Raw genomic sequence first — 27,617 nt, forward strand, 5'->3', positions numbered from 1 at the left:
CTTTCTGAGAAATTCAACTCATTTATCAGGTTAACTTGTCTGTGGTCGCCAATCACAGCAGGAGCGCTGCACGTGTGTTTATGCTGATTATTAATGATGAATGCATTTTCTAGGTCATGGGCATTCATACCACTGGGAGAAACCTTTAGAGCATATTTAGTACACAGTTCATGGAAAGCACTGATGCAGCTTTGCACCTATATAAAGTGCAGAGAGGTGTGTTATGTTGGTGTTCTGTAGCTTCCTCACAGATTTGCACCGTCACTGCACACAACCTGATTGGATTGACTGGATATTTGCTTCCATTTTTTGCAAGCGGCTGCTGTGCAAAGCATGCTGGGATAAATAGCAACATGGACCAGGCTGGCATTGCAACTTTTTAACAAATCAAAGGAATGGGTATTCTGTCAAGTAAACAAACCTTATAGAGTGTAGGTTTGATTGTAAAGATTTGACACGCCACAGGACACAACACTATAAAAGATGTATATTCAGTGCAGCTTTATTCCTCCAGAGCTCAGTATCACCAGTTACCCACGGTCTCCATCATACGCTCAGTGGCTTCATAGTGGCAGGTTTTGATGCCACTGCGGTTGGACTTTTGATGTGATTTCTCCTAAATTGACAATTCCGCTCCCGGCTCGACAAATTGGCACCCTTTCAGCGGTGAAAATTTACCAAATTAGACAGTGCCGGCTGCAATCAAAGAGCGGGCGACATAGTTCCTTTGTGGGGAATTTATTTCATTGCAGAGAATGCAGAGTTGACAGACGTCTCAACACAAGGCCGTTATTAGTGTCACTTTCTCACAGAATGCACCGCTGAGCATTGAAAGGTGCTGTTTTGTCTCACTCGCTCTTAAATTAAATAAAATCAAAAAGTATAAAGGAACATGCTCTGATTTTCCAACGCAATTTACACCATCTAATTTACCATTTTTTTTTCTTGTTTTGCTCCTCATACTTTCTCAGACATGACTTTGTAAACTGGATCAATTTGCTTGGCCAATTGGTTGTACTATCTTGTTGCTGGGAAATGCCTCACATTCGAGCGAGGTTGGCAGTTTTCTGGCACCTCGCAGCAGTGTGTAGGCGGCAGAACTTTAAATTAGTAAATGCAGATGAAAGTAGAAAGAAACGGGGAAAGAAAAACTGTCAGCGGGCTCCAGTTATGCTGCTGCTCACCTTGGCTTTCTTTGCTTTAATATTCTTTGTCTTGGAGAGTTGCAGAATCTTTTTTTTTTTTAGGCTGAACTTTTTCTTTCATCAGTAGTTTTTATAGCTGCTGCACAGAAAAGCCAAACATTTCTCAAGAATTTCTCCACTTGTCAGAAACTGAAAACCAAAAGAAAACCTAAAAATGCATGAAAAGACACTTTCTTCTTCTCCCTCTCCAGTGCAGTTGCTGTCACAGGACACTGTCATTTTTCTGTGCAAGGGCATCCACTAAGGACACAGTGTGTTGTCTTTTTCTCCAAAGAAAAGACAGCGTTGTTTGGAGGCTTGCTGCGAAATGACCGGGTCATCCTTATCGCTGACCGAGGCTGGCAAAAACGTCAAAACATCCCCCCAATCCGCTTAGGAGGAGGAGGATCAGCACTTGTAAAATGACTGGCAGTGCCCTAAGCAAGGTTTCTCTGGACTCAGCAAAACGGCAGCTTACCAAAAAAACAACTGATGTTCAGAGGAGTTAATAATTACCATGGATTCCTGGTTTCCTCACCTTCAGCGCTGTAAGAAAAGGTGTAGTTTCGGCATTTCCTTCCACGAGCCAACATTTGGAGATCATTCCAGGATTGGCGGGATGCTGGGCAGCCCAGCAGGGAGTCCAACTGCTTCTCAAGGGATCTAAAAGTGACCCCTACTTGACTGTCAGTTTGAGTCCAAAGAATTTCGCTTACACAGGCCCCTCTTGGCAACACAAAACTTCCCAAAGAGTAACTGATGCCTGTCATAGTTATCCAGGGGTAAAATAGCAAGATATCTTTAGCTGCCGGCTTTGTTTCCCCCGCCTGCCAATCAGAAGTGATCCTGGCTGACAATTTATCAGCCTTTGTCATGGCATGAGTCAAATCATCCACAAACAGAGGCATGGCTAAATGAAAAAAGTACAGCCTTTGGGTGTTGCCAAGTTTTCTCCTGGAGAGCGATCTGACAACGAGCCTTCCACATCCCAGAGAGCTGCTATTTTTTGCTGCAGACAAGTGGAGACTGTGTAAACAGCAGCAGCAGCTCTCAGCTTTGTCTCCGGGTTGCACAGATTGGACAAATTGCAGTCACAAGTCAACAAGTTTGCTGAAACAGAGCTATTTTCTCCCCTAAGGACCGAGCCAGTTGCATAGTGGATCAGATACTCAAAAGATTATGAAGATTAGAATAAAAAGCAGGCCCGCCAGCTGCTTACTCCACACCTCACACAGTGCAGTGAAGGCGCAGAACTTTCCTGCAACATTTATTGACACAGAGACAACAAACTCCTTCATGATTCACAGCAATCCCCAGCTGTGGAAACTGGTGGCAAAGTTTCCAAACTCTTCCCCAATCATTTGCTCGGTACACACATGGTCAAAGTTCGCCAGAGTGCACCGTGCAGCTCAGCAAGTGTGGTGTGGAACTTGCAGAGGTTCATGTCAGGGGTTCTGCTCTTGTTGTACTGAAAGCGAGACCATGTGACTTTTTAAACAAGGATGATGTCTTCCTTTCGAAGCAGAGAATTGAAATTTAAGAAGTGAGGATGCATTTAAAGCTCCTGTGAGTAACTTTCTGCTTGTGTTGATTTTGGAACCCCTGCTGGACAAAGACAAACCTCTTCACTCTCATTTGACAAAGGACGAGGAACAAAGAAATCCTCCTTTCCTTTAATGGTCTTGGAAAGTCTTTCTTTAGCGGCATCACTGTAAATTTTGATCTGTTTCATAAACCCACAAACTAAACCTTTATTTTTGCTGTTCATGCAGTACATTTAATTTCTGTTTAATTGTGATCAGAAAGAGAAGAACAAAATCATCTAATGTCATGATCTGCAGCACCGACTATGTTTAATGGGTGTTTTGATCTATTAGTAAGTTAGAGATAATCTCCAACGCCTCAGTCTCATGCATTGACTTTTTTTCTTACACATCTAAATATCTGAAATGCTCCGAGTGGTTAGATTCCACCTCCCACTGTGTGAACAGCTCCAGAGAGAAGCTAGGACTGAAGTTAATTGCTTGAATTCAGAAACTTGTGTTATTTCATTAATATTTTAGCTCGGCTCCAGTGGCCCGGGTCTTTGAATTATTTAGGCGGTGTTAGTTGGTGTGGGGGAGACCATACTGCTTACAGAGCCCAGAGTTATAAGAAAGTCCATCTCTGGTTTCCATGCATTGATTCCATATCATCAAAGTCAATTACTGTTTCACTTGTGGTTCGTGATGCAACAACTGTGTCTCTCTCTCGCATCGTAACGTGTCTGAAAGGTGTTAACAGTCGGGCTTGTTGTTTGCACCCTTGAGGGTGTAAATTAAAACTTTTCATGGAGATCAATTAAGCCATTAAAAGAAGGAGGCTGTATTTCCTCCTTGAGGTTTACAGAACTACATTTTGAGGAACCTGTTAGTCACATGTTACACTGTATCCTCATTTGAGATCACTAACTGAGCAAAAGCTGCGAGAAATGTTGTTTATGCATGATCACGGTCTGGACTGTGTCTTGTCCCTTCAGGCTGGAGACTTCCTGTGGTGCTCTATCTAAGAGACTGTGTCCCCTTATGATTTGTGCTATGCCTGCCATATGGCTCCATGAATAGTGATGTTTGTATCCATCAGTCGGTTCTAGAATAACTGAACCATTATCACATGAATCCCCTTTACATTTTATACACACGCTTGTACATGCCTTAAGATAATGTGAAATGTTGCAGATCATTCATGTTCACCTTTGCAGCTACATCATATGTCTCTGATTGGCCCGTAATAAACACTTTAATTAAACTCCTCACAATCTGAAGTTTCAAACAGGGCTAGCAATGGATGATTCATAAGACATTGTAGTAAGTAAAGTCGCAGTTGTCTTGTTTTTATTTTCCTCTCTCAAGTTTTCCAAACAGAAAAATAAATCAAGCTCTCATCTCAAACCAGACCATGCTGACATCATGTATCTGAGCCTCTACAGAAACCTTGCTCTCTGCCTCAGTGTGGAGATGCTGGCTACTTTCTTGTAAAATGAGGTTTGCAATTATCAGTGTGGCTGTGACCCGGGGCACAAGTGACACGCTAATTATGAATAATTTGAGCTCTGCAGATTGGAAAACTTGGCACAAACAAGTGGTTTATCCTAACAATATGAGAGTCAACGGTCCATCTCATTATGGAGCCGCTGAACTGGGGGAACTGGACAGATTATTTTGAAACGGCGAGGCTATGCAAATAAATTTTCATTACCAGCTTTGACCTGTGTGGGCAGGTAGGGTCATACAGAGAGTAGCAGTGGTGTCATGAGAGATCTGGTGTCTTTTTAAATCTGCGTTTTTCTACATCCTTATACTTTTTCAGATGCATAAAGAAAAACGACTCAAGGAAAGGTTGTTTTTCATTCTGAGGTGTGTCTTTGGATATAAAATAGCATAAAGCTACAAAAGACAGCAGGTAACAGTTGAAAAAAGCAGACATATTTGGAGGTGCTGCCTAAAAATAAACCTGCTGTAGCACATTACACATTTGAATCAAAATAAATGCCCTTACGCATATGTCTCAGAACCTATGGGAGTGAAAGCAAATCCATCTATAGCAGAATTAATGTGTTATTTTTGTAATCTTAGCCTAGATTTGCAAACACGAGCACCCGCGCCAAGAAATCATCAAAAGGGAAAAACTGGAGCTGCTCTTCTGTGCTGTCAGAGGAAGGCAGACCAACTTTAGTGGATACAGTGGATTTGCCTGAGGAGTTTTTTTTTTACAGGGATGCGAGCACATTTTGTGGTAAAAATAAAACTGGGAGCAGTGCAATTAAGGAAAGCTCATTTGGATCGTGATGCTCAAACATTCAGGGGGGTTCACAAAGTTGATCAGTGACTCATCAGCTCACATGGATGAAGCTTCATTTAACATTTTTAAACTCAAAAGGATGTGGATGCAGTTTTGCATTGCAATAATAAAAGATTAGCTGGGTCATGGGTAAAAAAACGTCTGTAAATATAGCGCGTGTTCAAGTCGTGTTGGTCTCCACTTATTTATGATTTCCTCTCTGAATGTGTCTGATGTCATCGAGTCTGAGTCAGCATCCTCCAGATAGGGTTTGAGAATAAGTCAAGATAAGTTTATTTAAGGGTTGAGCTCATGTTTCTTCTTCTGCTGTCCATTTTATTGTCTGGCTTTTAGGAACACTGTCACAGTTCTTCACTTGTTAAAAACTGTTGCACTGGCTGTCTTACTAATCAGACAGCCTCTAGTTTGATAGTTGATTTAGTGGTGAGACAAATCCCTTCTATACTTCATGTTGCACCTGATCTCTATACGTTAGCTCTTACTTAATGATGTGAAAATGTGACAATGCTCATTTTGTAGCTCTTTGTATTATTTAACCTCTAAAAACGGGCAGTACTCGATACCCAATGCCTAATATCCAACACCCCCTGATAAAGCACACTGCTGATACACATTAAGATTGCTTTTTAAAGACACTAGGGGCCCAAAACAAAAACGGCAATGACTTCTTTGTCCACGGGGGGCGCCAGACTCTGCACAAACCTAACAGTAGGTTAAAATCTTTTACAACAACTGTCTGTCAAGGCTCAATTTGCGTTTCTCACACTGCTGGCACCTTTGTTCTCCATTTGTTCAGAGAGGTGTTTACAGGGCAAACACATTATACAGATGCTGCTAAGGTGACCTAAACACATCTTTAGTCTTAGTCCTCTGCCTCTTGAGGCTTCGCTTCCTCTGCTGACATTAAAATGAGGCCAAACACAGAGAGTGCAGGGACGGAGAGAGATGAAGCAAAGTGGAGAAGCTTGCCTCTGTAGTTTAATGAAATATAATGAACGTGTTGCAGGATGACATTAGATATTTGACCTTGTGTTCGGCACTTAAAATCCTGCTAATAGACGTATCCCTTTACATGAAACTGCCGTGTGTGTGTTTACCCTTATTATTAATAATCGTCCAAAATACAACCAAGCCAGGCCTCGCTCTTGTGCCTAAATGTATGCATAACACAGCCCTCCCTGGTAGTCCTGCTGTCCTTTTTTGGGTGACATTTATAAAAGTTCCATTGCAGCAATATAAAACATTACATGTCACACTCTCATGAATCATTTGAGTCATGGATCATTGCTTCAGAGCTACACTGGAGACGTTAATAGGAAGCAACCCTCCATCTTCAGCAGGGTTTCTTGTTTCCAGTCCTGACACACACTCCAAGTGGCGACGCTGATAAAACAAACAATATGTCACACAGAATTAGATTTCTTATATTAATGATGATGATTTGCTTGTGTGGCTCTGTGAGTGACATTTATTCCACAACCAGGCGAGAACAGGAAACCGTAAATGTGATCCCCCGTGAGGATTTACTGATGGATTTATGTTTTCCATAAGAAGATGAAGGTTAAGCATTTATAATAGAGCGGGTTAAAGTTCAGGGAATGAATGATTGTAACACTCAGTTTGAATATCAGAGGAACACGACCTTGTATAGTGGAAGCAGGCTCGTGTTGAGTTCAGAGCAGAGGAGGTTTGAGAACTGTTGCAGGGAGGGTCAGAGTGGGCATGCTCGTGAAAAGTGCAAAGCCTGGCATTCAAAGCTCCGTCTCGAGTGGTTGTACTGTATACATCATTTATAGATATTTACATACAGAGTGTTGCAAATGAATGCTGAAAAATAACTCCTGCTAACAGAAGAGAGAAACATACTGTATGCTTTATCACCCTCCACATGAGGATCAGAAGAGCTGTCAGGATCTTCTCTGGTCTCTTTTTGTGGTTCTTAAACATCTGAGACATTATTTCAGGAGCACTTATAGTCTTTTTGTTTGTTTTGCGTCCCCTTAAGTTTTATATTGTTTCACTCCATGACTTGAAGTCTTTCCTTTGTTATTTTCCTTCTTGTCTGTTTTTCTCTTTGTGTATTTTTAATTCTCTCGTAGATGTTTTACTTCTCTGTTTGGAGTTTTGCCCCTTTTTAATAATTGTGTTTTATCTTAAAAGTTTTTTCATTCATTCAAGTTAATTTCACTTTACTTGTGTGTGTTTTCTTTCTCTTGGTATCTTATTCCCTCCCTGTTTGGTGTTTTTTATCTCCTTTATTGATTTGTGTTTCATTATTTTGTGCCTCTGAGGTCATTTTTTGTCTGTTTGGCTGTTTTGGCTCTATTTCCTTGTGTTTCTTTTCTCTTTAATACTAATTTCTTGCACTTTTTAGTTGTATTACATCTTTGTTTGTAGCTTTGCATGCTTTCATTTATGTTGCATATATATATATATATATATATATATATATATATATATATATATATATGTATATATACCATATAGTTAAAAATACAAAAGAAGAGTAATGGATTAAGGTTGTAAATGCACAGGTCAAAACAGGCTGAAACGTCCTGCTGTTTGATATGTAGGAATAATAGATTATGAATAATACTGTAGGTGAGGAGGGGGACCTCTGGCTGCCCCTCTGGTCACGCTCCTGTCCAAGAACCTTTAACCTTTAGGTAGCCTACATACATGTTCTGCTGTCTCTTTATCATTCAGGACCCGCTCTGCATTAACAAGATGTAACAGTGGGATACCGTCAGTCACAGTGAGTGATGAATACAGTTGTGTAATTGTTTCTGCCTTTATCTGTGGCTGCTGTTTGTTCAGCAGATGATTGACAGGAAATTTCCCTCAACCTGCAGTTTTTTAAAGTCACACACTCTCCTCGTTTGTGGGTGTGTGTCACACTGACTGAAACAGCATCAGTGAGCAGATGGAAATTAGTGGTAGTAGTACAACCATGTCTTAGAATAACCAACTGTGAATGAGGGGAAAAAACTCCCTCATTGCTGAACTTTATCCTCTTCAATTCTGTCTGATCTGTATCGTGGCTCTGCAGAGAGTGAAGCCTGCGAGGGAAGCGTTTAAGGGGGAACTACGAGATTCGATTAAGATTGCTGGCCTCCAAAACGCATCCCCAATGCCTTTATTACATGAATGGAACAGAGTGCTCTTTACACACAATAACTTTTCCCATTTGAGTGTGTGATGACCTAAAATGGGGGTGTCTAGTTTTTATCAAGGTGTGAACACTGAAGGTGGATAGGAGCAGGGGAGACTGAGTGATACTTTAACCTGAAAGGGGAAGAAGAATGAGACGGATTCAGAAGACATACGGCTGAAACTTTAATGAAGTGTGAGGAAACCCCCAAGATCCTCGTGTGTACAAAACTTACAAAACTCAACGTGATGCTCTTCCTTCATTTGGTGCATCAGTGTTTCCCCATCTCACATTTCAGAGCTGAATTCTCCCAAAGGTTAAAGTAATGATAGAATAAATCAGCGTCTAAGAGTTTAGCTTGTTTTCTTTTTCTGTTTTGGGAGGTTAGGAAATCTTGAGTGAACAAACCCAGAACACAAAGAGTGGATGTTTACAGCTGATGAGAACAAGTGATATGCATTCATCTCACACTGCTATGGCTAATATAACCTTCAAGCCTGTGAAAGACATGAACGCTTTCTCTATTACAGTAATTCACACAGTTAGCCTGTAAGCTCTCAGACACTTACAGTACTGGTGTGCATTATCGCTGTATGATGATACATATAACAGCTCCTGTTGACAGTATGTTGGAAGAACGAGAAACTGACCTCTAACCACAGCTTCAGGCACTTTCTCTGCTACACTGTAGTGTCCTTGAGCAAGACAACATGTGCCTCTGTGCCAACGGTGACCTTTGACCTCTCTATAGAGACTCTTTCTGTCTGTATGTAGAGGAAAGAAGAGTATTACATTCAAATAAGCTTTACAGGGAGATACATTTCTGCAGGGAGGTGATCAGAGATCTCCGGCTGTGGAGGCAGATGGTGCAACTCTTTCAAGCGCTTCTACTCAAAGTATGAAACAGCAAAAATGTTAATAGTGTTTGCTTAAATGTTGGGTTTAAAATGTGTAAACAAACTGTTGTTTGTGTATAAAGATGTAGACTTGTACTTGAACTACTTTGGATGTAGATCTCTGATTGTAAGGCTGAGTTCAGGATGAAGAGGTAGCAATTCAGGGCGGTAGAAGTCTGAGACTGCGGTTGAAAAGTTTAAACAATTACCCCAACCACTACGAGGCTGAAACCTTAAGGAGACCGTGCTTTTGCCATCAGGGCCCCTCGGCTTTGCAATGACCTGCCTGAAGAGATAAGGAATGCAGAATCAGGGACATCTTTTAAATCACCTCTTAATACTCTCTTTTGATGTGATTTCACCTTCTTGACTACATTGTTTTACATCTTTACAACATTTCTTTGTATAACTCACTAGTTTGAACTCATTTGACTGAGAGGCGAGGAGGTGAAAGGCCCACTTAAGCTCCACCTCCTTTCCTCGTGCTAGGTTGACCAGGAGTAAGGTTAAGTTAGCATTTCCAATGTGGTGACTGCTGTCGATAGGCTTCAAAACTTCACTTCAGGAACCAATGGGTGACGTTACAGAGACTACATCTTGTTTTATACAGTCTATGGATTTACATGAGCGCTGTCCATGGTGCTGAAATCTGTTGAGACCTTCCTCAGCAGTTAAAAAGCTCTTTTTTGTAGTTCCAGTCATATTTGTCCACAAGATTAATATATTTGATGAAATGGAAATAAATAAGAATGGCAGTGAATATTTCTTCTCTGTTCTTCTCTTCTTTAGGAAGTCTAACCTAAGAACAAAGTAACACATTCATAATTCAGAAGTAAAAACCAGTCTCTCTTTGTAACAGGTTTTAATGGGGAGGCTGGAAACTAAAGGACTTGTAGATCAGAGGTAATTGGCTGCAGGCTACCTGTTAGAAAGAAAACGTTCCCTGGAAGATTTTAGTCATAAAACAACCCGAGCCATTACACAGTCCTGTTTGGAATCACATTCACACCTCACCCACACTGTGTGAAAAGTCTCAGTGAGCTCCTCACGGCTCCTGCAGCTTCAAGTTTCTCTCAAACTTTGTGTTTGCTCCTTCTGTTTTGAGCCAAGTAAGGATTCAGTTGCACACAATTTGGTGGATTTGTAGTCCTGCTATTAGATTCAAAGCAGCACCACAGGAATTAACTTTTTAAAGCTCATGCCACTGCACAGACAAAATAACGACATGAATGAAAAGTCCAGTTCAAACACATCCACGTTTCACCAGATTCTGTTTCATGATAATTCTCCGTTTAGACTTTCCTTGGTGTGTTTTGTTGTGCTGGCCGTCGTCTTCGGATGTGTGTTTTGGCTCCAGCTCGTGGCATCGCGAAGAGAACCGCTTGGCAAGTTTTGGGCAACTCTCAGGCACCAGCTGGCTGCTTACAAGACTTGGCCCTCAGAGCTGATAATCGGAGTCGACTTCACAGATCACAACATGGGAGAGTCCGAGGCTGGATATTACATCGCAGATATGTGTTTGTCGCCCAACAAATTTTTACATTTAACTGTCAGAATATCTAATCTGTGGGGATTAACCTTGGTAAATATTCCAAAATGAGATGATTGCTTTATATATCTCTCTGGAGGGACCAAACAGAGAGCAGCATGAAAGGGAAAGGATAGAAATATTAGATCCTGCATTAGAGACGGGCTATTTGCAGTTTGGGGCCAGCTGTTAAATCCATTACACTGAAACATGTTCCAATATAACATCACAGAGCATTAAGAATGTCTACATCTCGTTGGATATTTAATGGTCTTTGCTGTGGAGATGCATCCTTTGAAGTGATAATGTATATAGATCCTATTTGACCAAAAGTACAAAGTCCTGCGAGCTTGGCTCGGCACAGAGAAGTCAGTAAATTATGTATTCACATTGATGTACACCCCACCCTTCTGAACTTAGTACAACTGGTAGATCACTTTTTACAGTGTCGTTGCAGATTGTAGATCCCAGATCACTGACCCCCCATTAGTCAGATCTTACCTAAACTGATGAGACCGGTACTCCTGGACCCTCTGAAGGTGTGCTGTGGTATCTGGCACCAAGACGTTAGCAGCAGCTCCTTTAAGTGCTCCAAGATGCGAGGTTGGGCCTCCGTGGAGCAGATTGGCGGTCTGATCCCAGAGTCCCTGCAGTACACACAACAGTTGGCGAGACACTGATCCCCAAATTGCTCCTGAAGGCGTATTGATGGGCAGATTGGCTCTGAACAGCAGCCTCTGCTGATGGTGTTTGAAAAAGGTGAAGGTGACGTGTTGTGTGAAGCTTTGAGCTGCCAAAAGACTAGAAAACGGCTACACATGTGTTCAGTCCATTTATTTAGCATGTATTAATGAGGAAGCCTTAAAACATGCAATGTTTTTAGGGCATCTAAACCCCAGTGATTCAAAAAAGAGTCTGTTACATTTGGTGGGAAGTATTTTTTACCAAATCAAGCTGTTTAGAGAGCCTGCAGTCCTCATCATCAGTGGTTGGAGTTTGTTTCCATTCTCCACCTTTTGCTGCATGTCATTTCTTGTCTCTGTTCAGCTGTACTCTGAAATATATGCAAAATAGCCCAAAGAATGAGGCGCTGGTGTTGCTCACTGGTTAAACTGTTAGCCCCATGTATAGTGGATACAGTCCTCGAGACAGCCGCCATGGGTTTGAGTACAACCTCGGCCCTTTGTGGCACATTCTCTTCCCAGTTTTCGACTCTACTGTCCTATCCTCTGAACAAAGGCAGTAAAAGCCCAACTGGTGTTGAGCCACACTTTCTAATCCTGCAAAGACGTCATCATCAGCATTTGCCTATATACAGTATGTCCACAACAACGTCCAGCGTCTCCTGCCTCTGTGTAAAAACATAATGCTTCTTTTAATGGATAACATAACCCGGCAGCCCTTACATTTCTCACCACAGCATACTTGAGAGAGCAAATTACTAGCAAATAAACGTAATTACCATGAGACAGGGTTGGTGTATTAGTGGATTAATGACAAGAATTGTGAAACACTTTGTTCTATTTAGGTAGAAACTGCAGCATAAGTGCCTCTATTTACTGTGCATCTAAAGACAGGATAACGCTGCTGTACCCCAGAACAAGAGAAAGTAGCATTCAGTGGATCCTGCTTAATGAGGACAAAGTTGCAACAATACAACCATGAGAGTTTGATGAGTTACAGGTGGAGGTGGATGGCTGATCCTGAGAGTCCTCACCTGCCCTGAAGCTAGACATCAGAGTCTGACTGGTGACAGCATTATGCAGCATGTAGGAGGAACAGCACTACCAGGGTTCAGCTCTGGTAAACATCTCAAATCCCTCCCTTGTTTTGTTTCTTCCTCTCATTTCATTTCATCTGGCAAACTGAGGAGTACATATTTGCTTTTACATGCTCAGGGCGAGTTACATAATCTATAGGGAGAACTTCTGCCTCTTTGTGTGAGTTTGAATAAAAGCTGTTTATTATGCGCACCGCTTTGTGAATCACAAACAGAATCCTAAGCTGTGATATTAGATTTGGATAAAGTTGCTTCCCTAGTCGTTTCTGAATGCTGTGTCGCTTAAATCATTACCTGGTTTTCAGTCAGTGTGCAACCGCTCCCTCTTTCTCTCTTTCTTTGTGGTTTCCTCCTTTTATTCAAGCTCCGACCGACTGAATCAAAAACCTGGCATTAACACATATTGGTTATTTAATATCCGATATCAGCTTTATTATAAGAAGAAATGATTTTAATAAGAAAGAAGCAGCAAAATCCAAATCAGTCAGTCTTATTGAACACAATTAAAACAGCAGACACTGATGATTGGTTTGGAAGAAGAGTTTGATGCAACGGTCGCCTCGTTTAGCAGCTTGGGTAAGAAGTTTAAAAGGAAAGGAACGCAAACAAAACTTTACAGACTTTCCAGATCCTTCTGTTGCTTTCAGCCTAATTCCATGACCCTCAGGATCCTTTATCTTCTGGTCTTGTCACCCCTCTGTAAAGCGAGTGTTCCCTTCATGACTGAGGCAGATCATTGATGGAGGAGCTGAGTCTTTTTTTATGAGGAAAGCTGCAGATCTTCTCATTTAAGAAGACAATGACGGGGATGCTGGTGGCCTAGTGGTCTAAGCGCCCCGCGTACAGAGGCTACAGAGGTCGCCAGTTCGACTTCCGGCCGCGACCGCTTCCTGCATGTCTTCCCCCATTCTCTACTCCCCACATTTCCTGTCTCTCTTCAGCTGTCCTATCAATTAAACACATAAAAGAATAAGAAGACAGTGACAGATAAACTTAAACATGGGCTCTAACTTATTCTCTGTTTTGAACCACATCCCTCTCTAGAAAGTCAAACAACCTTGGAGACTGTTTAGTCCTCCAATCCTCCATCTTTTCACCTAAGTCTTCTCATGTTTGTTCCTTGATGAAGTACGTATTCATGCAGTTCCTTCATTTCCATAACATCAAGCTGAGTTTTCCCTCCAAATCTGGCTGAGGCACACATTTGCAAATAGCTCTTGTTTTATGGTAATAGAGCTCATTACTTTGCATTGATTGGTAGAATAGTTCCAAAAACTGCGAAATGCAAGCATGCCTTTCTTCTCAAGTGGTTTATTAGGGCTGATTCATCCTGACTTCACAATGAGCCACATGACGAGGTTCACTCACTAATCTGGAGCATTAGGCGAAAACAGAGCGCCGTGTTTTCACTCAAACACGCACGCTGTTACTCGTGAATGAAAATGTACAGTAAGTGGAACGAACAGATGGAAAGAAGGGTGAAGTAATCCACTCGTATAAAGCAAAAAAAGGCAATGAGGCAGCTTCTGGTGTAAATAGGATATATTCTGAACTCTAAATTTATATCAAAAGCAATGTTCTGCTTTATCCAATCTGAGGGGAAGAAGAAGGCGGCGTTGACACTTTGTTTCAGGTGTTAATGAAGCACACATCCACCTGAAAAACACCAGCGCTCGTCTCTCCATAGACGGGAAGGTTGTCTCACAGACTAGAGAGTACTTTTAGCATAATGAGAATGCTTCTGCCTTTTTATACACAATTTGTGCCTTTCAGAAGTGATCCCTCAAACATAACAGGAGCTTTAAGCTGCTGCAACCTCTCATAAAACAAATGTTTACTGAACAGATTTTACAGACAAAACTCCACTCACAGAGAATTGGTTTAAGAATTAGTGTGACATTTCTGAGACGATGAGCGTGTTGCTTTTCTTGGCGGGGTTTGCTGCAGACTCTTCTCTGTTCCTTTCTCTCTTTGCATGTTGGTGTCATGGGTGGAGGACGCTAGCATGGATGCTGGTGGTTACAGGATGTTGCAGCAAAGTGTTTGGACACCTACCCTGTGGCAGGAAAATAACAAAATAGAAATGGTCTTGATTATGGTCTTGTTTGCTTTTGTAGTGGTTTTGAATTACTTTGAATCCATTTCAAAACCTCACAGGAGCTTCAGTGACTCACTATCTCAACATTATTTTCTTGCACAACCCTGGAAAAATGTTTGTAAGCTAAGAGAGATGACGGACAGCCAACATTTTGGACATAGTTTCCTGCAAGAAAAACATCTTCTCATACCTCTCTGCAGGAAATATAAACCATGCAATTGTCCTCATGACTCATGAGGAGACACAGTTTGATGTGTCTGTTATCTGCGTGTTGTGGTTCACTTGCACATGCTCGTGCGTGTGTTGAAGTTTTTTTGGGAAGCAGCCATCTGCGTTCTGAATTCCTCCAATCTCTGTTGATTTATTGATCAACCGCTGAGAGGCTGCCAATCAAATGCATGTCAGTTTAGCCACTGTATTTGATAATAAAGTGAAAGCAGGGATCTGACGCAGAGTGAATCCTCTGAGAAAATGTCCTCACACACTCTTAAATAGGTTGCTGTACCTCTGTGACCGCTGCAGCTCCGCACAGATTAGTCCTCACATTCACTGGACGGCTGCACATTTAGCTCCGCCAGATGAAAATGGAAACAAGGATGATGGATGTCAATAGAAATACACCAATCAAGCTGCCATAGATCATTTCCTCTGAGAAAGAGAAGCGGACGATTTGGCATCCTTTGCTCCGGTCACCATGGCAACAGGGACATGAAGTCAAAAGGGAAGCTTGGTAACTTAGTTTTTTGCTCAGAAGCAGAGGAATATCAGCATGATTAAGAGTTGCTTCTGACACGTACGGTTTTGACGTTGACGAAAGCCTGAAACAGCGTCTCAGTCACTTTGATGTCTTGTTTGGATGCATGTTGGAGACTCAGCACGAGGGCGGCTCTGAGGGAGCAGGAAGTTTCTCCAAATGACAGGCGAAGCAGTCAGATGTGTGCAAAACATTCACCTGTGTGTGCTCCATGTCCTCGTGCAAAGAACAGGACTTGCATTTAATGATGCGTGTTGTACATCAAGCTGCTCCACTGAGTTGGAGATGTGTTTTAGACCTCATTCCCCTTTTAGAGGAATCATGAGCATAAGAATCTGGAACAAATGACACATGAAACTGGCCGTGAAGTATGATGAAGTTTGTTGGTTGTGAAAAGTTGACCTTTTTCCTGTCTCTGCAGTCTCTTAGTCTGGGAGCTTGTTTACCCGTTGGTATTTTCAGATCTTGCGTAAGAGGATCTTCATGAAACATGGATATGTTGCTCTGTGGAACCTCATGGAACAACATATCCTAATGTTTCAGTGATTGATTTGCTTTTGGCACTTTTGTTTTAAAGAAGCGGTCACCTAATGTGTTGAAGTATGAAGCCAATTCACAAGTGCAAGAGACTGCAGTTCCTCTAGTGTCCACTGCAAAGCCTGCAGCTGCTGGGTATAAACTCAGATTTCCTGAATGTCAGGAGATTCAGTAGATGAGATGTTAGTAATTCTGGGCTCCATGAGAAGATGTGGAGGAACTGCCTTATTGGACAAGATGAAATAGGTGGAGTTGGTGGTATCGTTTCTTTTTCAGTACAATCTTCAAAATACTCAAAATACAAGCTTTCATGTGGAAAATAAAACCCTGAATCTTCATCCACAACAAGGTTTTAAGTGTCCACTAAACAGCAAACAGCCGGTTTAAAAGAGAGGGTTGTGTGTTTCTGTGATTGTGTGATGATGACTGGTTGGAGAGGCAAACATTACGCTCCCTCTGATTGGTTTAATTAAATGTGCCAGAGTGACAGCACATGCAGGGACGGTCATTTTGAAAACGATCACTATAATCACACACTTGTTGTAATTGGCAATCTGATGCGGCAGCAATTTAAATTGCAGGATTGAAAGGTGGGGTGACAATTTGAGTATAGAACCCATGAGGAGCTGAGCATATTTGTGTTGCTTTTTTCTTTAAGGGTGGAGCTGATTGAAGAGCGATTTCAGCTGCACTTTGCTTTACATCCGCCTGCTTTGGAAATTGACCGTTCATGATGCACAGTTTTTTTCTCCTCCTCAGAGGATTGATTGCATTTTCAATCAGAAGCAGATACACAGCTTTAAGAGTTTTACACTGCAAAAAAAATCAAAACTAAGCACAGCTAGAAAAAATATCAATATAGTTCACATTTACATGACAAGTCCAGATAATCATCTTTTAAGATAGAGGCATAGCATTGATGTACGTTAAGACGAGAAATGAAACGTATCGGTGTGTTTGTACATTTGAATAAAGCTGCAAAGAGAATGAAGAAAGCTAAACGCTCACTCCTCTCTCTTTGTAAAAATCTGTGGTGCAGTATAATATTAGGTTATTACGAGGCCTTGGCAGTCTAAAATAGACAAATGAAGTGTCATCCAAAGGTGAGCCCTTTCATGTTCAAAAATCCCTCTTTGTTTTACACCCACACAGAGCACAGCAAAGAAACACAATCAAGAGGATTTTTTGAACCAACACTCTTTAACTTTGAAAATAAAAAACTGTATCCACTCTAAAGTTCAGTTGAATCTTCTGTTGAGCCTTTTTCAACAAAAGAAGACTCTGGATATCATCATAAATCCTTAACATGATCACAGTGACTGATGACTCCACCAGGGCTCATGTTGTACTTAGATTAACACCAGCTTCTGGTTTCACACAGGACGTTGGATCCACGGTGTCCTGGGAGCAGCTTTGAGGACTCCTCATCCTTCTACTGTGCAAGTAAGAACAGTCACTAAACACTGTAGTGATAGGTTTCATTCGAGTAAGTTCAAGTGTTCCATGCACACACTGAAGGGTACCCTGTGGATCTGGATGAAACAGGAAGGCTACAACTTAGTGCTGGTTTTGCGCATTTTCAGGAGCTCTACAAAGCTGCTTGTTCACATGTCCCTCACAGTGTGAAGCCTTTCCTGTGGGACTAGAGGGGTGGGGGGCGGGAGAAAACAAGACATGACCTCAGAAAGCAAAGCAGAGACCGACACTATATTGACAGTTCTTGCATTTGTATCAGTGCTATTTATAAAGAGGTGTGCAGACACTTCGCTGGTCTCATCTTAAGAATGATCCTCGTCCATCAACCTCAGATGGTTATATTCAGCCTGTTACGTGTTGCTCTGCAGGGGGCACCACGTCCGCAGCCCTGCCTAATTTTGCTGAATGTTCCAGCTATGTTCTCACCTTGACTTTACGTGCACATTTTTCCAGGGGCCTGCTGGGAAAAAATCAGAGTGAAGTCAAAGTATAAGTTTTGTCTGTTTTTTTTGCAACTCACCCGAAAAGTTTTGTGCATGTGTGAATACCGGTTTGAGCAAAGATCGATCCTGAAAACTTGAAGACATCTTTATCCCATCTGTTCTGTCAGATGTAAAAGACATGGATGACTTAAAGACGCAGGTGATACATCTCCTGTGTCAAAACATCAAAAGTTGCAGCGTTTATAGCACCTGTTTTCACAGGTTGTGTATAACCATCCATGAATAACAAAACTGACTTCTATGTGTAAAATTAAAGGTGTTACTAAAGGAATTAAGAGTTGTTAAAAGACCTGCAACATATAGAAAGAGATATCCAAGGGTTTAGAAATGCCACTGTTAAAAATGTCAGCAGAAGTGAGTGATCACATTTCATGCACACACATTTTTTGCAATTTCCCCTTTTTATGCCTTTTGAAATACCTCTAATCCTAAGTTTGCCCACTTTAATCATGCAGGTCTAATGTTTCTGTGGGACAGGCTTGTTTCCAAATCCAGATCAGAAAAGGCAGAAAGTATTCCCTCTATTTATATTCACTTTTCTCACTCTCACACTTACACAAATGCACAGTTATGGTGTTGCACAGCTCCCTCCGGGCAGAGCGTCGAGCAGCATATTGAGGCTGTGGGAACATTGTTATTGATCCCTCTTTACCTCGGCTGAATCGAGCACTTTCTGCGGGGACTTTGGTTGATGGCTTGATTTGACGCTCAGGTCATGTGACAGAAGCTCCTTTGAGAAATAAAGGAGTTCAGTCTCGTCTGTTAATTTAGTCACTTAGTTGTCAAATTATATTACAGTAAATCAGCTATGCTTTTAATCTCAGTAATGTATTCCACAGTATTTAGCTGCTGCTGAATAGCTGGGACTGGTCACTCTGCCTTCACTCATCAATCACAATTTAATTAGTCTGAGTTTCAGTCGACTTCGTCCTTCCTGCCAAGAAGAAAGAAAAACAGTGAAACTTTTTGGCGAGAAGTTGGAGGAAAAATTCACAACATTGGCACAGGACATTGTCTACTGGCAGTCGAATTCATATTTCTAACATATGGTTCTTTTCTAACGGGACTAGGGTTACAAGAAATGATTGGCTGTGAATGTAAGAAGACACAAAGGGAGTGATGAAAAAAAGTCAGAGGCACAGTATGGGGCTTTGTGGCGACTGTAAAACCTCTGTGCTCCTTCAAAATGTCTCAATCTATTCCTGTGACTCACTTAAGGGTCTCACACAGGACTTGAATATTGAGCTGCAACGTTAGAATAATAGCCTGCTATAATATTTTCTCAAATTACATCACATCAAGTATTAATTGAAGTCATTTGGCTTGAATTGAATTTGCTCAGCCCGTTCCAAAAAGAAGTGCTGCGCCATCACACAGTTGTTCTGGACTTCTATAGCTCTCCCTCCTGGGTCTGGTTTGACTGACAGGCGGATACTTGACAGTTAGAGATACAGTAGATGCAGAATAAAGCACTGGGACTAACTCAAGTACAGTGTGAATACGAGAAATCCCATCATATGTGATACAAGTAGAGTCCTCCAGTACAAAATAGCGGAATTGAATTCATTTAAAGTTCCTGTGAGGGGTTTTTAGCTGGTTATGAAACAGGCTGAAATTAATATACGTGTCTGTTTATGACCTGAAAAGGCAAACAAGACAATAAACAAGAAGAGTGATCACCTTTGTATTGTTATTTTTAATGTCTGAAATCACTGACAGGGGGTAGGTGTCAGACTAAGATTGAAGCATGCTGCTGATACAGCCTGTTTTCACATAAACCACAAGGAAGAGATTCTTTATGAGTGATGAGTGAAGACAAAATCAGCAAAGACTGCTTTGTCCACAAGGGGCAGCCAAATCATCATAAACAGAAAGTTACTTACAGGAGCTTTAAAAGAGGAGAACAAATATCTCAAAAAATAAAACCTAAAGATAATAATCTTGTTTGTTTTTGTAGGCCATAAGGAGTCATCAGTTATCAGCTAAAATCTCCACACAGGAGCTTTAAAGGTTCTCTGAAGGACACCTTGTGGGACTCCAAATCCTTTCACGTGCTGGGACCGTCCCTTTAAAAACTCCACCGCTTTGGCACAACCCATTATCCTGATTAATACCACCTCCCTCTCTGCAGTTAATTACAGCTATTTGTCCATTTCCACATGTATGTAGTTGTTGATTTACTAATTCGTGATGTGGAAGTCACTGTCAGAAGAACAATTTGAGAATCCTTTATGATAAATGATGGTATCTATCGGAGCCAGCGGTGTGAGACAGGGTTATGACTAAGGTCACTCCAAATGGAGTTTGCGGGACTGTAGGTGCTTGCGAGTCAGTGTCATCAACATAGATCACGGAGGCCCCCGGATGACCGAGCCGCTCCGCCGCTTTTTAACTGCTGCTACAAAGACAGAGAGGAAGATGGAGGGAAGAAGATTGTGGCGTTTTTTTTTTTTTGTGCGTTGTCAACCAAAAGAAAGAGAGAGCTCCGACGGACTGAGGAGGACCAGTAGTGGACTGGCTCGGCCTCCCTTCAGCGCCTCCTTGATTTATCATGAGTGGAGCGCGTTAACGGCTGCGTTTAGTGTAGCCAGATAGAATACCCATCTTCCCCTCCACTCCTACACCACCTCGTGATCGTTATGTCATTTGTTTATGATCCACGGCTCGCCCATAATGGCCCGTTTGGCGTAATGCTATCCATCAGTCTTCCCAATGGCCTCCTTTCACACGGACACCTTTCCCCCTCCTCTGTGATGCATTAACAACAAAATGTGTTAAACCAACGATTGACTTTGAAATAGTGATATGAGGACGTAGGTGTGTTTGCAGAAAGGCAGAGTCATTGGCGGCTGAAGAGGAACATAATGCGCTCTACGCCTATTTGGCAAGTGCATGCCTCCTGCTTTATGTTTTAGCAAGATCCTAACGCGATTGTGAGGGGAAGTTGAATGCATTCACACAGAGCATTCAGTAATGGACACAGTGAGCTAAAAGTGTCTGTGATTCCATTTCACATTCAACACATGTATTCCAGGCTAGTCGAGGCTTGTAAAAGCTCCTCATTGCAGTGCAGAAATCCCACTTACTGTGTATTACACAGCCACATGAAAAATTAACTTTAATCCCCTATCTGCTCCACTTTCCCTCTGGCATTTTGAGTTCTGGTTGCTTGTTTGTTTTTTGCAGGACCAACTCAAGAAAGTGCGCACTCTTATCCTTTATTTTCTCAAAAATACTAGTTAAATTCCCCGTTTTATCCCAGAGCCACTGCTTGAAAATGTCAAGGTATCACATAAATCACAGCGTCGGCTCACACAGCGGCTTAAACAGCTGAACATTGTTCGCCGGGAGAAATAACCCCGCACAAGCACAATATCTGCTGACATTTGGTGTCTATAGCAAAGAGATCAGTGTCTGTTTTTCTAATAATGACCTGCAGAATCATTTTAGCCTTTTGTGAGAGTGATTGCATGTGGCAGGGTGGGCGTCATATAAGGGATTGACTGTTTCATTTGGCGCGACATGATCTGACCTCTCTCGCAGGCCCACAGCCTCGCTGGTTGGTGGAAATGTCAGGGCGGTCATACGCAGATCAACTGTGATCAGGTGGGAGCGTGAAGTGAGACGAAGGAGACCTAGTCATGTGATAAAACCAACCTTTACATGCCGATGCAGAGGAGTGGAGAGAAGAAGAACATGTGAAATCAATCAACCGATGTACTGTTGGCTAAATATCTGCAGCTACTGTTGGGTCCTGATGGCTGCACATTCTGATCCCACAGTAGATCGTTATATTTTGCTGCAAGACTCCTGAACTTCACATTTAGTTTAAAGCTCCAGTGAGTAACTTTCAGCTTGTGTTGGCAAAGTAGGACCTCTTATCTCTTTGCTGATTTTGTCCTGAACATGTGCAAGTCATGTTTTTTTAAATCTTGTCCAATGCATTACTCAAGAAGAATCTTTTCTGTGGAAAATACAAAGAAAAAAATCTGTTTCAGCACCCAGGCCATGTGGGCTGCAGAGAGACATGCAAGGAGTCCTTGTGCTGCCTCACTTGTGGCACTGAGTGAGAAGTGATGAGTGTAAGCAGATGGGGAGCAAGTGTCTACCGTCATTCCTACTGCTGCAGGCTATATCATGACACCCTGTGGGCTTCAGCACACACACACACACAAACACACAGAGCAGAATGACATCACTGTACACATAAGTGTGTAGTGTGAGGAAACAGTTGTCAAATTGTCACAAATGAGGGTGTCGTATTAGATCCTGTGACACGAGGAAAAAGCAATCTGCTGCAGCTGTCGCTTGATGTAAAATATCCGGTCTTGGAGATATTTTCTCTGAACTCTCTGACAGACACGAAGGTCACATTTTATTCCTCATGTCTTTTTCTAAATGTTCACACAGAAGCAGCTCATTTAAGAAGAGAGGAGCCATTTCTCAGTTTCTCTAAAAGAGCAACCTGACATTTACTTTGTGTAACACAAGGCTCAAATTAAGCTATTTAAGTCGGAGCAAAAACAGAGGTCCAATTGTGACTGCATGCATTTTGGTGCTTAGAAGTAATTCTCAACAGCAAGGGAGACGTACTGGGAAATGAAGCCAGCTGGATTTCCTTTATTTTCTGTTTGACACAGTAAGAAAATGTTGCATTATGATCACATATCAGCAAACAATATATTTAATTTGCTTCTGCAATAATATTTCAGCTTGTTAAAGTTATTTTAAGGCCTCAAACCAATTCATGAAAAATGACACGCCCATAAAGTTTTGCAGCTTTGTGCAGTTTGCTCTTATTTTGTGTTTCATTCTAGAGAGAGGCTGTCAGCATATCTTCTCTTTGACTTGTGCCTCATGAAGCTTAAATCTTTCCTCATACAGATGATGAACTGAAAGAGAAAGGATACTTCAAATTAGTTTACTGTGAGATGTTCATAACCAAGCTTCCTCAGAGGAGTGAACATGCAGGAGCACCTGCAAGTTTAGCATAATGGCTGCAGGCCTTCTTCACGCATGTGGAAGAGTCTGTATGTGCTACACTCAAGTCTTGACCATCCTCAGGCTGATTCGACTCCTTTAATAACTACTATAGCAACGTTAGAGTGATATTAAAAGACTTGTTGTCATGATAACTGGAAAGTTTGAGTGTGACAACCCCAGACTGTGCATGGCTATTCAATGAGCTTCATTTGTACAGAAAGGAGACAAGTATGCTCTGAGTTAATGCATACTGACTCATTTAAATACTTTGCACAAAGAGCTATTCCTGCAGCGTATTTGTGCTGCATTTAACCCTTTGCGTGTTCTCTCTGATAAGTTTATCTTGACTCATTTGTCCAGGTTTAGGGGACACAAAAGCTGCACAACCCTCAGACTCAAAGCTGACTTAGTTATGGTTGTCCCTTGAGCTATTTGGAAACAAAGACAAAACATAATTCAGGCAGCAATTACTTTCTCCCCCCAAAATGCTTTTGGCAAAACAAAGTAGTAGTTTAAAACGATACTTTAAAGACAACCGGGTTTGCCAAAGGAGTTCCTCCAGATCTCAAGTGGAGTTAAGTGGGATTCCAATGGTTGCTGATTACCTGGCTCACTGGGCAGCTCTCCACTGTCCAGGACTTGGCGAGGGAAACTCAGCTCTGAGTAGCTTTTCATAAGCAGCTATTTAATCTCTCATTGTAAATTACTTTCAGAGTAACTCAACACTGAGTGGTGTTTCTCTGCAGACAACGGCCTGGTCATAATCCAGCCATCTCTGGCTCTATTTACACTTGGTACTCACTTACCTGCTGAGTATTTTGATTAGCTCAAATCACAGCTAGGACACTTGGAAGAGGAATTAAAATGTGTGGCAGCTGCTGCGTAGATTATTTTTGAAACGTATAATCCAAAATCATCTTTAATTGACCCCCCTTTATTGAGCATAAAGACAGACCGAACAATCAGAGTTATTCAAGCTTAACTAGCAGGACTGCAAACTCCACACACTCCACTTTTGCACCAAAGTTAATTTGTGTGCACAAGATAGTGACTTTGGTGCACAAGATAATGAAGTAACGCTCACAAGATAACAACTTTTGCAGCAGAGGTAATTAACTTGTGCACAGAATAATGACTCATGTAGAATATAATAACTTGTGACAGAGATTATTTAGTCTCTCTACGTTTGCATGATGAGCAGGAAGTTCTAATATGAAGTTGATGCACTTATTGCATTGTGACGCCAGGTGTGAACTGCTGCATGTAGAGTCCTCCAGTTATGATCAGAACATGCAGGACACATTTGAATACCAAGTGTAAACGGGCTCTCTGTGAACAGATCTTACTGAAATGGTTCAGTACTTTAGGTTGACTGACCCCTAAAGACTCTGGTGGCCATGTTGGGAGATGACCTCCTGATCCCCTTGTTGAAATTTCACCGCTGCAGCAGCTCAAGTTTATGATGCTCATTATATACGAGCTGTAATTTGTTTGGTCTGTGGACATACCCTCGCTGAAGTCGGGGCGCGTTGTCTGCTGTGACAGGCAGGTGCTGCTGTGTGATTTAGGCAGGCCGACGAGCGCTCAGCAGAGGCCCGGGCAGCTTTAGCATGTGTTCATTAGCGAGTGCTGGGGAAGCTTATCATTCTGAATGGCCTCATTAGTGATAGGGATTAATATGCGGCAGGTTCATTAGAGAGACAGGCGGAGGAGTGTGTTGCCAGAATTGCAACAAGGCTGCTGGTCCGGACTGGCCCTCGCCTCTCGTGTTGTTTCAGCCATTAACAACAAAGTCGCTGTAGCGTTCTGATGGTTTTATTGTAGCAGAAGACACAGTGTGTATTTAAGTTAAAGATGAATAAACACTTGTTGGAGTTTGACAGCACTGAAGGGAAAAACAACACTGTTATCATTAATGCTGCTGCACTGTGTAACAAATGGTTCTGGTCATTATTTCAGTTTTGCTTTGTTGTGTTTAGAATGTAAAAGCTGCCCAAACAGAGCAGGATAATGGTGATAAATTGCAAACACCAGACAAAGAATACACAGGCATTTCAGATGTGCTGTAAAATCACTCAAATTTATAATATAGGATGTTTTTTGCTTCATTGAATTTGCACAAAAGTGCATCACATCACATTTCTTTTCTTTTCTTCACATTTACTTTCTTTTCACAATCTTTTCAGGGTCATACTTCAAAATAACCTTTTTAATTTCTTGCATCAGTCCTTTAAATCTCATCTTTGACAATCTTGCGTTAAATAAATCCTCACGTCAGTGACGTGGGAGTGCAAGGCTGATTCACATTCAGCAGAAACGAGGTGCATCCTTGGATTTTATTGCTACAAGTAAGATGACGCAGAGAAAAATATTTGAAGAAAAGCTCCTCATTGAAGTTTGAAACCTTATTGTATCCACTGGATAAAGCATGTATAGTGAAGCACAAATATTCTGATTGTGCGATTGAGATATCCGTGCAGAAATCTCTCTTTGCATTTGAATGACTCGGAGCCGCTGGTGGCCCACCGCTTACACGTCCTGTGCCAATAGCATGCTGAGAAGGAGACCCGGGCTCCACACGCCTGTGTGGCACATGAAATATTAATGGCGGCGCTATCGTGTGTTCTTTTATTTATTAAATATTTCACCAGCCGAAGATTCAATGCCCGGTTTGAGTTAAAAAGTTCACTGGAGCGTGTTGTTTCTTCATACAGGGCTTTAAAATGCCCATGGGTCGGAAAAAACCTCTGCAGATACGCTTTGTTCCTCCCGTCTTCAGCGTAGACCCAGAAGAAACTGCCTTTGTGCTGGAGCACTGATCTGCTGTGTTGACTTCTGCTGTGCTCTTTACTTAGTTTAACTGTGTTAGTCACTCCGTTTTATAGTGAATGCATACTATCTTCCTCGTTTTTGTCTTCTAGGAGGTCTTGCTACATACAGCAGATCCCAAATGCTCAGCTTTTCTTTCAATATTACATCATTTCTGAGTGCTGCTCCACAGATTATGTATGAGTGATTTATTCCAATGAGTACTACAGTCAGTTTGACGTCTTAACAAACATAGTACTACAGTATAAGATCCAGAATAGAAGTCACACTGGTGTTACGCAATCTGAGTTTGAATTATCTCTTTGTTTGTCATCTGCACTCATTTGTTACCCATAAAGTCTGTCTCCTCTTCCTCATATGCACCCCGACAATATCAGGGTAGTGTTTCTGTACCTGGTGTTCATGTCAACCTAACACAGTAATTTGTGAGCCTTTATCTAAAGCTGTAGTCTATTTAAGGAGGTGTGCTCACCTCATTTCCTGTTGTTTAATTCCTCTTCATACAAAATGTGAAGTGTTGACAGATAAATTGTTTTCCCACTTGTAGCCTTGATGATGCTCATGGTAAATTAACTAAATTAGTAGCCTTAGAAAATACAACATCAGCAAAGAGCGGATACTTAAGGGTCCACTCTAATCAGTTTTAATCAAAATACAAACTCGTACTTGTTCACTTTGTTGCACTCTCAGAAAGTGCAGAAAACATTTGCAGCCGCCCACCGCTCACAGAAGCATTAGTATGCAACAGCTGCTGCGTGGCATCACTGTTCCTCCCTCACAAAGACCACAACGGAGCATCAGAAAGCGGCTCAAACACAGATGTACTTGACAGCAGAAGAGAGAGCGGGAAGAGGTAGGAGAAGCCGGGTTTCTGCTTGTCTGATGCCTGTCTCCTCCTCAGGCTTACAGTAAATTCAGCTGCCAGAGGTTGTACACCTGCTGCGGAGAGAGACAAAGCTGCAGGAGGAGAAGTAGAGGCTCATCAAATTCAGCAGGCGCACAACACATCATGAAGGAGGAAGCTTTTGGAACAATGTGCTTAAATGTCCTCTTTTTATGCTCCGTGTATTATCTCTGCGTGATCATGCTCTCCCCCTTGATGCTCTCTTTTCGGTCACTGCAAGTCATTTTGGACAGAAAAGGATGTTCAGAATGTCTGGATAATCTGATGTGATTTAAAATTAATGTGCTCAGAGCATCTTTGAGAGACGGGTGGGAAGCTGTTTTTGATGCGTTATTTGTCACATTTGAGATGGGAAGCCAGAATGACCACTCCAGAAAAAAAACCCCCATCTCAGCCGTGATTAGCGATGACCTTTCCTTCTTAGCGATGACAAAACGCATGCAGATTCAGGCCAGCAGAGATCTTCCAAGATGCTTTCATTTTCCTGATGAGGTTATTTTGGTCGCGGCCTGCTTTTTGAAGGAGTTAGCAGGAAAACAATCCCAAGATCAAATGTGGCCGTCTGCTGTTTTGAAGCTCTAAATCTGTGGCTCACTTACACTGTGCGCATCTGTCATCATCATCGACTTTGTGCCTCAACACAGCCATGATTCATGCTGTTATTGTTTCAACACTTTTGTGTAGCAGCATCCATGTGGGGAAATATGCCAAACATGAATTAAATATAACAAAAATAATGAGCAGGCAGCTGAAGCAACGGTTGTATTTTTATTTTTTGCAGGAATAATGGGGGATATTGCAGATAAACCTGCCTCCAGATTAAATTCAGCCCCCAATTTAAATGGCGGTGCTGTATTTATACGGGTATAAACAGCATGATGGTGAATGTTATAAGTTGGCAAATGAGTGAGTGATGAAACAGAGCGCTGCCGTGCTTTTCCACCGTGTTGTCGCTCGGCAGTCATAATAGCACCACCAAAACTTTGACCTGAATAACAACAATGAGGCATTCCTGCTATTGTAACTTTAGCATAATGGATTTTCCCCCACTAACTGTTCTAATGGACTCATTTGCATGCAGAAATGAGTAAATACACTATATGTGCTATCTAAAAATAGCAGTAAATGAGGAATCTTATTGGCCGCATAAAATT

General features: G+C 41.8%; 1 protein-coding gene across 1 annotated transcript in view; it reads left to right on the forward strand.

Annotated features, from left to right (window-relative positions):
• Positions 1–27,617, forward strand: part of LOC117808422 (neural cell adhesion molecule 2-like) — a 359,969-nt gene that overhangs the window by 32,439 nt on the left and 299,913 nt on the right. Inside the window, exon 9 of the mRNA XM_034678166.1 lies at positions 17,150–17,211. The gene's annotated coding sequence lies outside the window, so the exon portion shown is untranslated. The remainder of the gene's footprint in view (positions 1–17,149; positions 17,212–27,617) is intronic.

Source organism: Notolabrus celidotus, chromosome 24, assembly GCF_009762535.1.
Source record: "Notolabrus celidotus isolate fNotCel1 chromosome 24, fNotCel1.pri, whole genome shotgun sequence".
Taxonomy (NCBI): domain Eukaryota; kingdom Metazoa; phylum Chordata; class Actinopteri; order Labriformes; family Labridae; genus Notolabrus; species Notolabrus celidotus.